At 34.9% G+C, this 11,136-nt stretch overlaps 1 long non-coding RNA gene across 1 annotated transcript; it reads left to right on the top strand.

Annotated features, from left to right (window-relative positions):
- The first annotated feature begins 1,939 nt into the window (after positions 1-1,939).
- Positions 1,940-9,354, top strand: LOC148906186 (uncharacterized). Its single transcript, XR_016121616.1, has 3 exons — positions 1,940-2,048; positions 5,971-6,016; positions 8,724-9,354. It is a non-coding gene; the product is annotated as an uncharacterized LOC148906186 (long non-coding RNA).
- Positions 9,355-11,136: the final 1,782 nt, after the last annotated feature.

Here is an 11,136-nt window from a genome sequence, read left to right on the forward strand (position 1 = left end):
ATAGATATTTTTCGGTTTTTCGGTTGTTGAATTTGCGTAGATGACCGCGTTGTAACTTATATCTCTAGTTTCAATTTTAGTCGAGGAATTAAAAAAGAAGTCTTGGTGGTGCGTGAAAGGAGATCAATACATTGTGACCAAGGCAAGAGATATCGAAGTAACCCACCAGATTCAGTTCAAAAAATCAGTAATTCGTATGGTAGTGTGTAGTAAGCATCTGGGTGTTTGTTAATTTGATAGTAGCGATGTTTAATTTGATTAAGTCGTGGTAATAACTTCTGAACATTGAACAAGGCATATGTGACTTGGGTCCGTCAGAATGGGGAGGTTTGTGGCCGAGAAACACGTGTAGATCATCTACGATTTATGTCAGCTGTAACCACAGATAAGAATAATACTTCTACATAACTCTTATATCATCGATTGTATTAACAATGTGTAAAGGTATAGTCGCTGTTGGCTAAAAATGGATTTTAGCGTTAAAACATTGCGAATACTTCAACGATATTTTAGAACATACTTTGAGGTCAACCAAATACTTGAAGTGGAGTTCAGATATTTAAGAAAATAAAAATTATAAAAGCGCAGAACGCAGTCAAAAGTATCCATTTCTTTATCTCGACTTCCTATGATTGAATCGATTCTTAAATCCTGGCTTTTGCTTTCAGTAATTTTTATTTTAATGAAGGTTTTTGTTTGAAAAAAGGTGAAAATCAAATATCGAACACTGAATCGTTCATTGTACACGTTTCCAGGCCCATTTTGAGTTTCCAAGCCATTCTAAAACCAACTTGAGAAACGATAATTTGCCAAATGAAAGAGAAAGCTAAGATTTATTTCCTGTTCAGACCCCCACGCACGACTCACTTCTAGTCAAAAATACTTTAAAACTATCATTTTCTTTCAAGATTTAAATCCTGTAAATTATCTTACAAAACTAGTGATGAGTTCAAAACTAGGCGATGTTTCAAGATGTATTTTCAAAATACAAAGTAAGAAAATAAAAATTTGTTTTTAGTGTATTTACTTGAAGAAAATAATGTAAGGCAATGACAATACAATGTATTGTGTAGGTCCCCCCCCCTCCCCCCCTTCTCATGAATTCTCGCGTGGATTGGATTGCGAGAGATTTAAACAAAATAAAACAACTTTGAAATGGCTTTTCTGAGGAATTTACAAAAACATTTTGCCAAGTCAATCAAGTCTTATTTTAAACTATAGTCATTTTCGTTTTACGAATTACAATGCTAAGTAGAATTTGAGTCTTTTGACCACATAAATATAAACGAATAACTCAGTAAGAAACCCTTGGAGGCATTTAAAACTCGATATAACATAGACATGTCTTTGTTCGTAAGCAAATGGCACAGTTTGAAATGGGCTTCTGGTCTGGCAATTTAGACCAATATCATATTTAAACTTCTTTAGATTAGCGAAGCATTAAAAATAGAATAGAAGCATGTGTCAGGCCCAATAAACGACGATAAAGTTGAAATGATAAGTCGAAATTATTTTCGGAACGTTAATTGTGGTTGTTGAGCGCGAACACAAGTTTGAAGACACCATTGAAATGATTTTTAGCTTAGTTCAAGCGCGCGTTTTGGCTAGATAGCGCTCAGGGGAAAAGCAAATACAATAGGGCCTTTTTCTGGGAAACTAAAAGTATTCCCTTTGTATATCAGGAAATAAATATAGCGCCAGTAGTTACATAGAACAAGAGTGAATAGCTTAAAAACGACTTGTCAAAGCCGAGATTCAAATTGATTAATTATATGATTTCAAAGCTGAAATGCCTCTCATCCGACTTCAAACAAATAGTATGTTTAACATGTCGAAGAAACGGCATAAATTTGAGGATGCGTTGGCCGGAACTTCTTTGTAATTATCATGTGCAAGTAGATCACCTGCCTTTTAGCCCGCCCTGCCCTTCAAATATCTGCATATAAATTAGGGTTCTGCTCTATATATTACCATGCTGTACATTATCAATACTATTCATCGACCAACTGACCAGTGCGCTATCTATCTCCGTATCAAGGCGGCCAATCGTAAGTGTTGACAGTTTTAGACTTTACTAGTTTTAATACCTTCATTCCTTTATATAACAAGCAAGTAGAAGGCTACCATTTATCTGTAATATAAGTTTAAATTTACGAGCACTTGTGTTGCTGAAGTACGGTAGAGTTATATGAGGCGGTAGTACAATCAAACCCAAATCAGTTCTTGGGCGGTAAAAAGAAAAACAAAATCATTAGCTTTCAATGAAAAAAAATTCCTTATAAAAGTCAAATATTCGATTCTCAAAACCTCGAAGATAAAGATACATCATTTCTGACTTTTTTGTTTTATTTTCTGAATGCTTCAGCACCTTGCTTGATAATACATCTGGGTCAACCTTCAATATCTCGCTTTATGTCAAAATACTTTATCTAAATGCCACAAGTTTGAATCACAAATTCACCTTCTCCGACTATATAGATTCACGCCGGAGTACCTCGAGTTGGAAACCTCAAAAAAATGGACATCAATTGTTATCGGTTATTCGCATAAAATATTGATTACAAAAGCGTAAAATTTGTTTGCATGTAGTAATGACAATCAACTAATGACACTTTCTATAGTGAAGGCAAAAAGGAAAACATTGACCAATTTATTTCCAATTCTTCATAGCGTTGGCAATAATAATAAGTTACCCCCCAACAATTTTTCTTATCAAGAAATCGAAGACAATTTGAAGTTGTTTGAGATTTTAAGCTAAAAACGTCATCATTACTTGTAGCCCTGGATTGTGATGCTTTCAGAAAGTAAAACAAAGGAAACGAAAGGTGCTAGAGCGCTATAAGAAAAACTGAAAAGATCAACAAGGCTGAATAAATAATAGAGGGATAAATCTTGACAAAAATGCGCAATGATATTGCTATAATTTTGAGAATAAGAACATTTTTGATTCCAATTTTTCTCTTACTATTAATATAATCTCTTTTAAGGAAAAAATCTAATTCCATTATGCAAAAACTTGTCAAAACGCAATGAAAAACTTTTACTATAGAATTAGTTGAAAAAATTGCGGTTTTTTATAGCATGGCGAGGAACAAAAATAGATTGCATTTTGACTGAAAATGAAATGATGTAAAAAGCAAGAACAAAAATGAAATAATCCTTCACTTCTGTCTAGTTTACTGGATAGTTTGTCTTTTGGTGGACAGTAGGCTGTCATTCTTTACTCGCTATTTTTATGGGAACTACATGCATTTTTGAATTGTGTCTTCATATTTGCGTAAAACCATGTCAATGTCAATGTCAGGATTGAAAAATGCGGCGCTTACGTCAAGTCAACCCCATCACATTCTGAGTCTACTCCCTCAACCGACTCATCTCGAAGACTGATAAAACACTCTTAATAAAAAAACAATGACCAGAGTTTTCGATTGCTCAAGTATACGCTAATTTCGACACGCATCACGAGAAATGTGGATTAAAGCCATTGGCCGGTTATATTTTCAACACTCTCTCTCAAAAGCACACCTAGTTCTTTTGTGATTTGAAAATGAAGAGTGTTTGTGGTGAAAGCGCATTTTTTATATGGCTGAATAGAAAATAATTTGGTTTTTGTGGTACCAAACGTCAAGGCAAAAGAATGTGGCGCGTCGATGATATCATGTGCTGTTAGTGACGATATTGAGGGAGACACCTGCCGATCACGTGACAAGGACTAAAAGCCGGATAGAAGTTGATTTCAAAGTTAGGTTCTCTGAATTAGAGATTTTTCTTCCTTTATAATGTAGTTATAATGTAATTATAATAAAAGCTAAAATAGCTGAGAGGGAAAATATGAAGACATTAGATGTCAAAGTTGTTTTTCTTTGTTCGATTTCATCCAATCACAGCGCGTTGTTTAGAATACGACTAATTTAACATACCTTTAAGAGCTTGGGCAGATTCTTTCAGGATATTAATCTTCGAGAAAAAAAATTACTGGGGTACATAAATCGCATATATGATAAGTTAAACACATGGCTGGTACTCTCTCAATTCTGTCGAAATAAAACCGAGGTTTTTCTATATTCAATATTCAATATTTCTATATATCTTTAATATTAAATGACAGTTTCAAAGAAAATAGCTTTTTGCTTCGTTATATCGTCTTCCATTTGTCGATTAGATTAAGTGGCTTAGGGATAAATGATCATTTGAAAGTACCATTAGAATGGTTAAGAAGTCAACTCAACAAAAACAAACATGACAAGAAAGATATTACTGAGTGCTTCATTTTTTCCATATAATCGGTCTATTCATTTTAAAGGTTAGAAATTTAATCACGAGTTGGTTGCTAAAAGCAACGAGATATGACTTATTTAGGTAATAAAAATGTACGTAAAATAAAGTATGTAAAATAGTGTTCTCCTTTTTAGGGTACATATTTGTATTAAGGTACGCAAATGAAGGTCAATTCGTTATTTTGCCTACAGAGTACTAACAAAAACTTCTCCGAAAACTTTTATTCTCACTAGCAAGTTTTTATAGTGTTCTAAAAAAAAATTCAATACCAACAAACGAGGTCAATACATTAGGTGTAAAAAGTTTTTCTTAGTAATTACCCGTGTTTTAATCACCAAAAATCAAGATTTTATGTCCATCAATCTAAGGTAAAATTATTTATTTGAGTTTATTTGAGTTATTTTAGTTGATGTTATTTTTGGATCAGGCCTACCTGATTTCGAATTCAGTCGTGGCTTCTTTATTTCTTCTGTATTTTCCCGCCATATTAACCGACTCAGTATTGATTAATGCCGTGTTTCAAGATTCTGAAAAACACAAAGATTATTCAATCTAATGTAAAAGCAAAGAAACCTTAATTGGAACAACAACTAGGGAAAAAAAATTTAAGCTCCTTTTGCTCAAGTGTAGAGCTATTATTTATTAACATGCTTCCGTTGTATCTTACTCGAGGCAAAAAGAATGACTTCCACAAGGCTTAATGACAGCAAATTAAAGTTGGTTGGGCTCTTTAGTATCTATACAAAACTGCAATTTTAGATTAAGAAATTTTTTTTTCCATTGAAGTCAGGAAAAAAATGTCATGCAAACCTTAAATAACGATTAGGGGCTAAGTATTTTGAGAGTCTAACGAAGTAATAAGGCCTGCCTCAAGACAATTTTCGAAGTTCCTTGTTGAGATAATTGCAAACGAATGTCTCACTTTTCTCAAAAAAGAAAATAATACCACATTAAAGTAATAGAAATGGGTGGGAAAAATTACTTAATTAATTTTTAGAACTGTCGCGTCTTTATAAGTAGATGATGAATTTAGAAGGCAACGACGGCTGACTATACTCACTGATAAGGTATCTAGAACTAACTGAAGATAAAGATTCATTGAGTTTCTTTAAGACTTATAAAGATGTTTTTCTTCATAAAAGGAAAGAAAATATATCCTTTGAGTTAATTTGTGGATAATCCACAATCTTGGAACGTGTTTAATCCTACATGCGAAAAAAGCATACAAATTATTTTTAAAAAAAATTCTAATCCTACTTGGAACATTTTGATGGAACATGAAGCTAATGACTATGACATCATTTCCGGTTTTGAAAGCACAACATTTTTGCTGTAATATAATTGGCTCGTGCCTGTTGGCTATAAAGGCGAAATATTTTTAGGGCGAGCCACTTTGCTGTCAGACTGAATGATTGCTATAGCACAAAGGGTAAGCTCTCAATCTTAAGCCCAAGCCATTCTAGTGTTTTGACTTGAAGTCTTTTTGACTCTGTTTTACCATTTACATTAACTGAAAATGTTTTCAAAACAAGTCGTTATGAAAGTCTAAATATCATCTAAAAACCTGTTCAAAGTTTTTTTGTTTAAAAGATTTCCAGCAACAATATTATTGAAACTACTAAAGCAAACGAAGTAAATTACGAGTTATTTTTTTATGCAATTTATTTAAGCTTTTTCTTTGATTCTTTTCAGATTGCAACCTCAAAATCCACGAATCATTACATATAATTACATCGAGGTAGGTTTAAATGTTTCACGGTGTTAGCCGCAATGTTGTTCATGTGGGCGGGACCTGGGTTTGAAGTATATTAAGCTATTTTCTAGATTGAACATCATGATTATAGTAGGAATTGGGGTTTTGCATCTTATTCTGGGGATCTTAGTAATTTTTTTCTTACACGAAAAGACACTACATTTATTATTTGATAGAAAGTGAGATGAAATTATATATTGAAGAAACATGAAGAAGCGACTTTGAAAGGTAGCAAAAAAGAGCTAGAGAGAAATATTTAGCCCAAGAAAAAAAGAAGAGAAGAGAAGAGAAGAGAAGAGAAGAGAAGAGACGAGGAAAGAAGAGAAGAAAAGAGATAGAGAAGATAAAGATAAAAGATACAGACAACTCGCCTCGATCGCACCCTCTCACCTCTCCCTCTCCTCTCCTCGCCCACCCTCCACCACGCTCTCCCTCTCCCTCTCCCTCTCCTCCCTCTCCCCTCCCTCTCCCTCTCCCTCTCCCGTCTCCCTCTCCCTCTCCTCTGCCACCCCATACTCCCTGTCAAATTGCAAAGGAAAAAAAGCAAAAAAATTGTGGAATGGAGGAAAGAAACCATTAAAGCAGTAATGACAAAAACATATATCGCAAGAATAGGCCTTTCATTATCTGGACCAATTTACACCAATATAAGCAAACTTATATTGGTATAAAATGGGCCAGATAATGGAAGAAAATATCTCAATAAAAATCTACCCTAATTTTCATCAATTATTTTTCAATCAACAGTTTTAGTCGGATCGGTTATCCATCATATCAAACCTTGACGCTTAATTTAATTTCATGAATTGAATTAGATTAGAATTAATTTATTTTAAACATATACTGCTCATTTTGTACGTCCAGACCGACATTTCCCAGAATTATTCGGCTAACAAATCCGCATATTTTCTGTCAACCGAAAGAAAAATCTTTCCCCCACCATAATATATTCAATACCTAGCAATATTCACATCGAATTATTGACTTTGTTTAAAATGGTTGTGGGCTGACTAATTACCTGTTTATATTTTTCTGACAGCTTCCTTCCTTAAAAAAGTACCGCCCGTCTTTTTTTATACTTTTTCTCCCCTGCTTCCCTTCCCTTTATTTTAGCTTTTTTAATTTTTTTATTCCTTTATCTGTTGCACTTTCCTTCTTGTTTCTTTTCTTATCCTTAACATTTTTAAGATAATACATTAAGTAAAATTTTTCCAAACCCTCTACTTAGGCCATGTACACCAAAAGGGAAAAGATTCCTTAAAAATATTTTGTCATGAGAGTTCAAATTGATTGATATTTAAAGAGTTTTTTTCTATTTCTGATAAAGTCATTTTAAAAATTGGGTTTCGTAGCTAATTATCAACAAGCGTTGAAAAGGCTTAGGGTGTAAAGATATATAAGCCACAGTACGAATCGTCATTATATTAGTATAGAAGATCCATTTCTCACTGTAGAGATGGATTCGGATTTATTTATTCTATTATAGGTCTTTTCTGGAACTGTCTAGCTGAGTGAACAAGCAATGCCTACGCAATTTCTCGAATTGTAATCGCATTTAATTTGACACAACTACACCTCACTCGAGTAATACTCACCTGCATGTGTTAATTCTTCAATCTATCAACTCAGATGTTTGTTCCATTCCGGATCCCTAAATAGCCTCGAAGGATTATTCCTCTAAAACCTCGTTGGTGAAACATTGCCACTTGAATTCCGCATCAAGCAATTAGATCGGGTATCTTAGTGATTGGCAAGCGCGGGCGCGCGCTGAGTGCTAAATTGGCGGGAAAGTTTTATTCACATCCGGAAACAAAATCCACAGACTTTAGTTAGGATTAAACTTTCAATAGCATAAAACATATACCCCAAAATTAGCTATTTCATCTGAACATTACCTATTTCATCTGATATCTCAAATCTAATTAGCAGCAAAAGATAAGGAAAGGACGTGGACTTGAAAAATATATCCGTTAATTGACAGGAAATGCTCCCCGTTCTTTTAAGTTTGTTTGTAATCGGCTACTTTGAAAGAGATATCTACGAACGCCGCTCCACAATCAACTTATTACTCAGCAAATTTATAGTAATTTCAAGCCAACTTAAACGGACATTAAGCTGATATGAAAATATAAATGATAAAAGCTGATAAGGCATTTGGATATACAGATGTTAGAGGCAAGATTCTTGAATGTTCTTTCGATTGAGAGAAAATTGACGCATGCGCAGTTCCCTTTGTACCTTTCCTTCGAGTTCCTCTCGGTCATGTTCCTCGTTAACAACGATCCCAGCCATTTTAGCCTGTGTGTTGTTGTTGTTATTGTTGTTGACTCAAAGTTCAACCATTTCCAATCGTTTGGGCGATGGAACAAGAATTCCATTGCAGCCATGTTGCACTCAGGAATAATCATGGTGTTTTTTTTGAAAGGCAAGATATTTCATTTCGCAAGGGAAAAGATTTCTATTGGTTTTAGTTACTCTACAACATGACTGCCGCTATAAAACATATATATAGAGGGTCCAAAAGTCCAGAAAATCTTAAAACTTATACTTATTTAACTTATACATCTCTATATCTCTTTTACTATCGGGGACAGATCCCCCCACCCCTCCCATCATTTCATAAAAACCTCTGCTTCATCTTCTGATATATTTTGAGTAATCTTTGATATTTTCTTTATTTTAAAATCTTTAGATGAAGTACACAACAGCTATCGTAGTAGCCACCCTGGCCGTTCTCCTGGTTCATTCTGCATCTACTAGTTTAGTAGACGACTGCAAGATGGCATGTTTTGGCGAACAACAATCGTGTATCAATAACGATTCAAGATGCTTTAACCCTGCATCTTGTAGAAGCTGCCTAACGTCTGTGTACAGCCCATGCTTTGCCCGATGTATGAAGAATCAAAGACGCGAATACCTGAGAAGTCTCTTTGGCTACAAGCAAGACAATAACTAAATCCCGAATACAAAACTACGATCGTATGAACACATAACACTGTCCTTAATAAATAAAGTAGAATATTCAATCTTCAAAATTATTTAAAATTCGACTGTAAAAAAAAAAAAAAAAAAAACCCTTCGAGAGACAGATTGCGAAAAGTCTTTAATGCAGTTGTGCTGTTCGCTCGAGTTGAGTTTTAAATTGCTTGTGACAAAGCTATTGCATTCGAACAACCAGAACGACAACTTTCGAGATGTTCTTTCCAATTATTACATGCTAGCTTCATGTCCTCTGAATATTATTTTTTTCACTTAAACTGTAGACTTGGATGCCAAGTCGAAGATTGAGTTGGAATAAAATTTGATATAGACAGGGTTGATAATTTGTATCCATGACTATTTCTTTAGAGCAATGCCTCTTGGTCTGAATCTGTCACTGAACCCCCGTCACGGGCCTCTGGTAACCAGGGTAATTCCACGGAGAAATTCTAAGTTATCATTTGTATAACCACTTGTTTTCCTTTCAAAATGCCCTAAATACCAGCTCCAATAGTCCCCTTCACAGTTCCCTGCGCCATCTTGAAAGGTAGGCGTGCCTCTACATCGAAACGAGACGAACGGTGAGCTTGCAATTAGAGACCTTTTTTTAACACCTTGGACAATTATTCACATGTCTCTATCATTGCAAGCTCACCGTTCGTCTCGCTTCAACGCAAAGGCACGGCTACCTTTCAAGATGGCGCCGGGAACCTAGGGGACTATTCATCAGTCGTACTAACGCTGTCTTTATGGGTCCATCAAGCACACTGATTCTAAAATGGGATATGATTAAAGCAAAGTCTTCCAATTATTTATGCACTTGTTATCCAAATGGACTAGGTCTTCTATGAGCAGCGAATCAATGTACATGATAGTTAAAGACAAAGATGGAAAGGAGAGCGACGGCATCCTCCCCCTCCCCTCCGAAAAATGAAAAAGATTGCGTATGAGTAAGATTACGGTTTAATCTCTATTGTGATATTTTTACAAGATAGCTCATAAATTCGTCCGCAAAGAAGAGGAACTATTATGCAATTAATATCTGGTCGCGATTGAAATAGTTATTCGCCTCGTGAAACATCGAGACTCGAGGGAAAACAAAACTAACTAATTTCCCGAGGGACCAGTCATTAAGTGTTTTGTTTATATACAGCAGTTGAGAAATATTGAGAAGAGAGTTTACGAAATAAGAACTTTATTTAGCAAAATAAAGCTAAATGCATGAAAACTGACAAATGATTTTAAAAATACAACTTAACGGTCTTGTATTTCGCTACCAAAAAGCAAGGAGAGTAGCTACAGCATTTTATCCGCTTTTTTCGTATTTTGCTAATTGTTTTTCTCGATTAAAATTATGTATTTCTCTGTAGAAACACTGGAAAATCCGTTGTTTTTTTGTTTTTTGTTTTGCTTCCAGCTCCATCCGTACTGAAAATTCCAGCAAAATACTTGCTTCCGCCTTGTTGTTTGTGATTGGTGCAAAATATCACGTCAGCTTTTTTCACGTTCTATGATCACGTGCACTCGTTCATTTTCATCATTCTTGTCATGTGCAACTTAATTTCCGGTCGGGATACATTTAGATTAAGTTAGTATCACGTGGTCATCTTTCAACCAATGAAATTGTTCGTTATATCGGAAAATTTCGTAGCTATATAAAAATGGTGAGACGAAGTTATACATTTGTTAGTTTTCACTTTGCGCATTTTATAGCCCAGGATATTAATACGCCAAGAGATGAAACCATTAGATCTATAGATCCGTTAGTGTATTTTGTTGGCGCTGATTCAAGCCCAAACCGCTTTTAAGATTTTAGGACTGCAAAAGACGCGAAAGCTTTTTAATTAAGGAAACCATAGATGTGTCAGATTTCAATTTGCACGCTTTCTATAGCCAAGAATATGGCTAGAAATGACGGCACGAATGCCTTGGGAAGCCATTGATATGCTAGCTTAATTTGAGAGCGCTGCATGTTTCAAACCCGAATTGCTTCGGAAGATCAAAATTATCAAAGACAGGAAAGGTTTAGAAGCCAATGATGCGTTAATTTTCAACTTGCACTCCTTTTATAGTCAAGAATACGGCTACAAATGACGAAGGAAGCCATCCACATGCTAGCTAACTTT

Source organism: Actinia tenebrosa, unplaced genomic scaffold (genome assembly GCF_029948245.1).
Source record: "Actinia tenebrosa isolate PJP-AT-01 unplaced genomic scaffold, QUT_ActTen_1.0 PGA_scaffold6__47_contigs__length_16458017, whole genome shotgun sequence".
NCBI lineage: Eukaryota > Metazoa > Cnidaria > Anthozoa > Actiniaria > Actiniidae > Actinia > Actinia tenebrosa.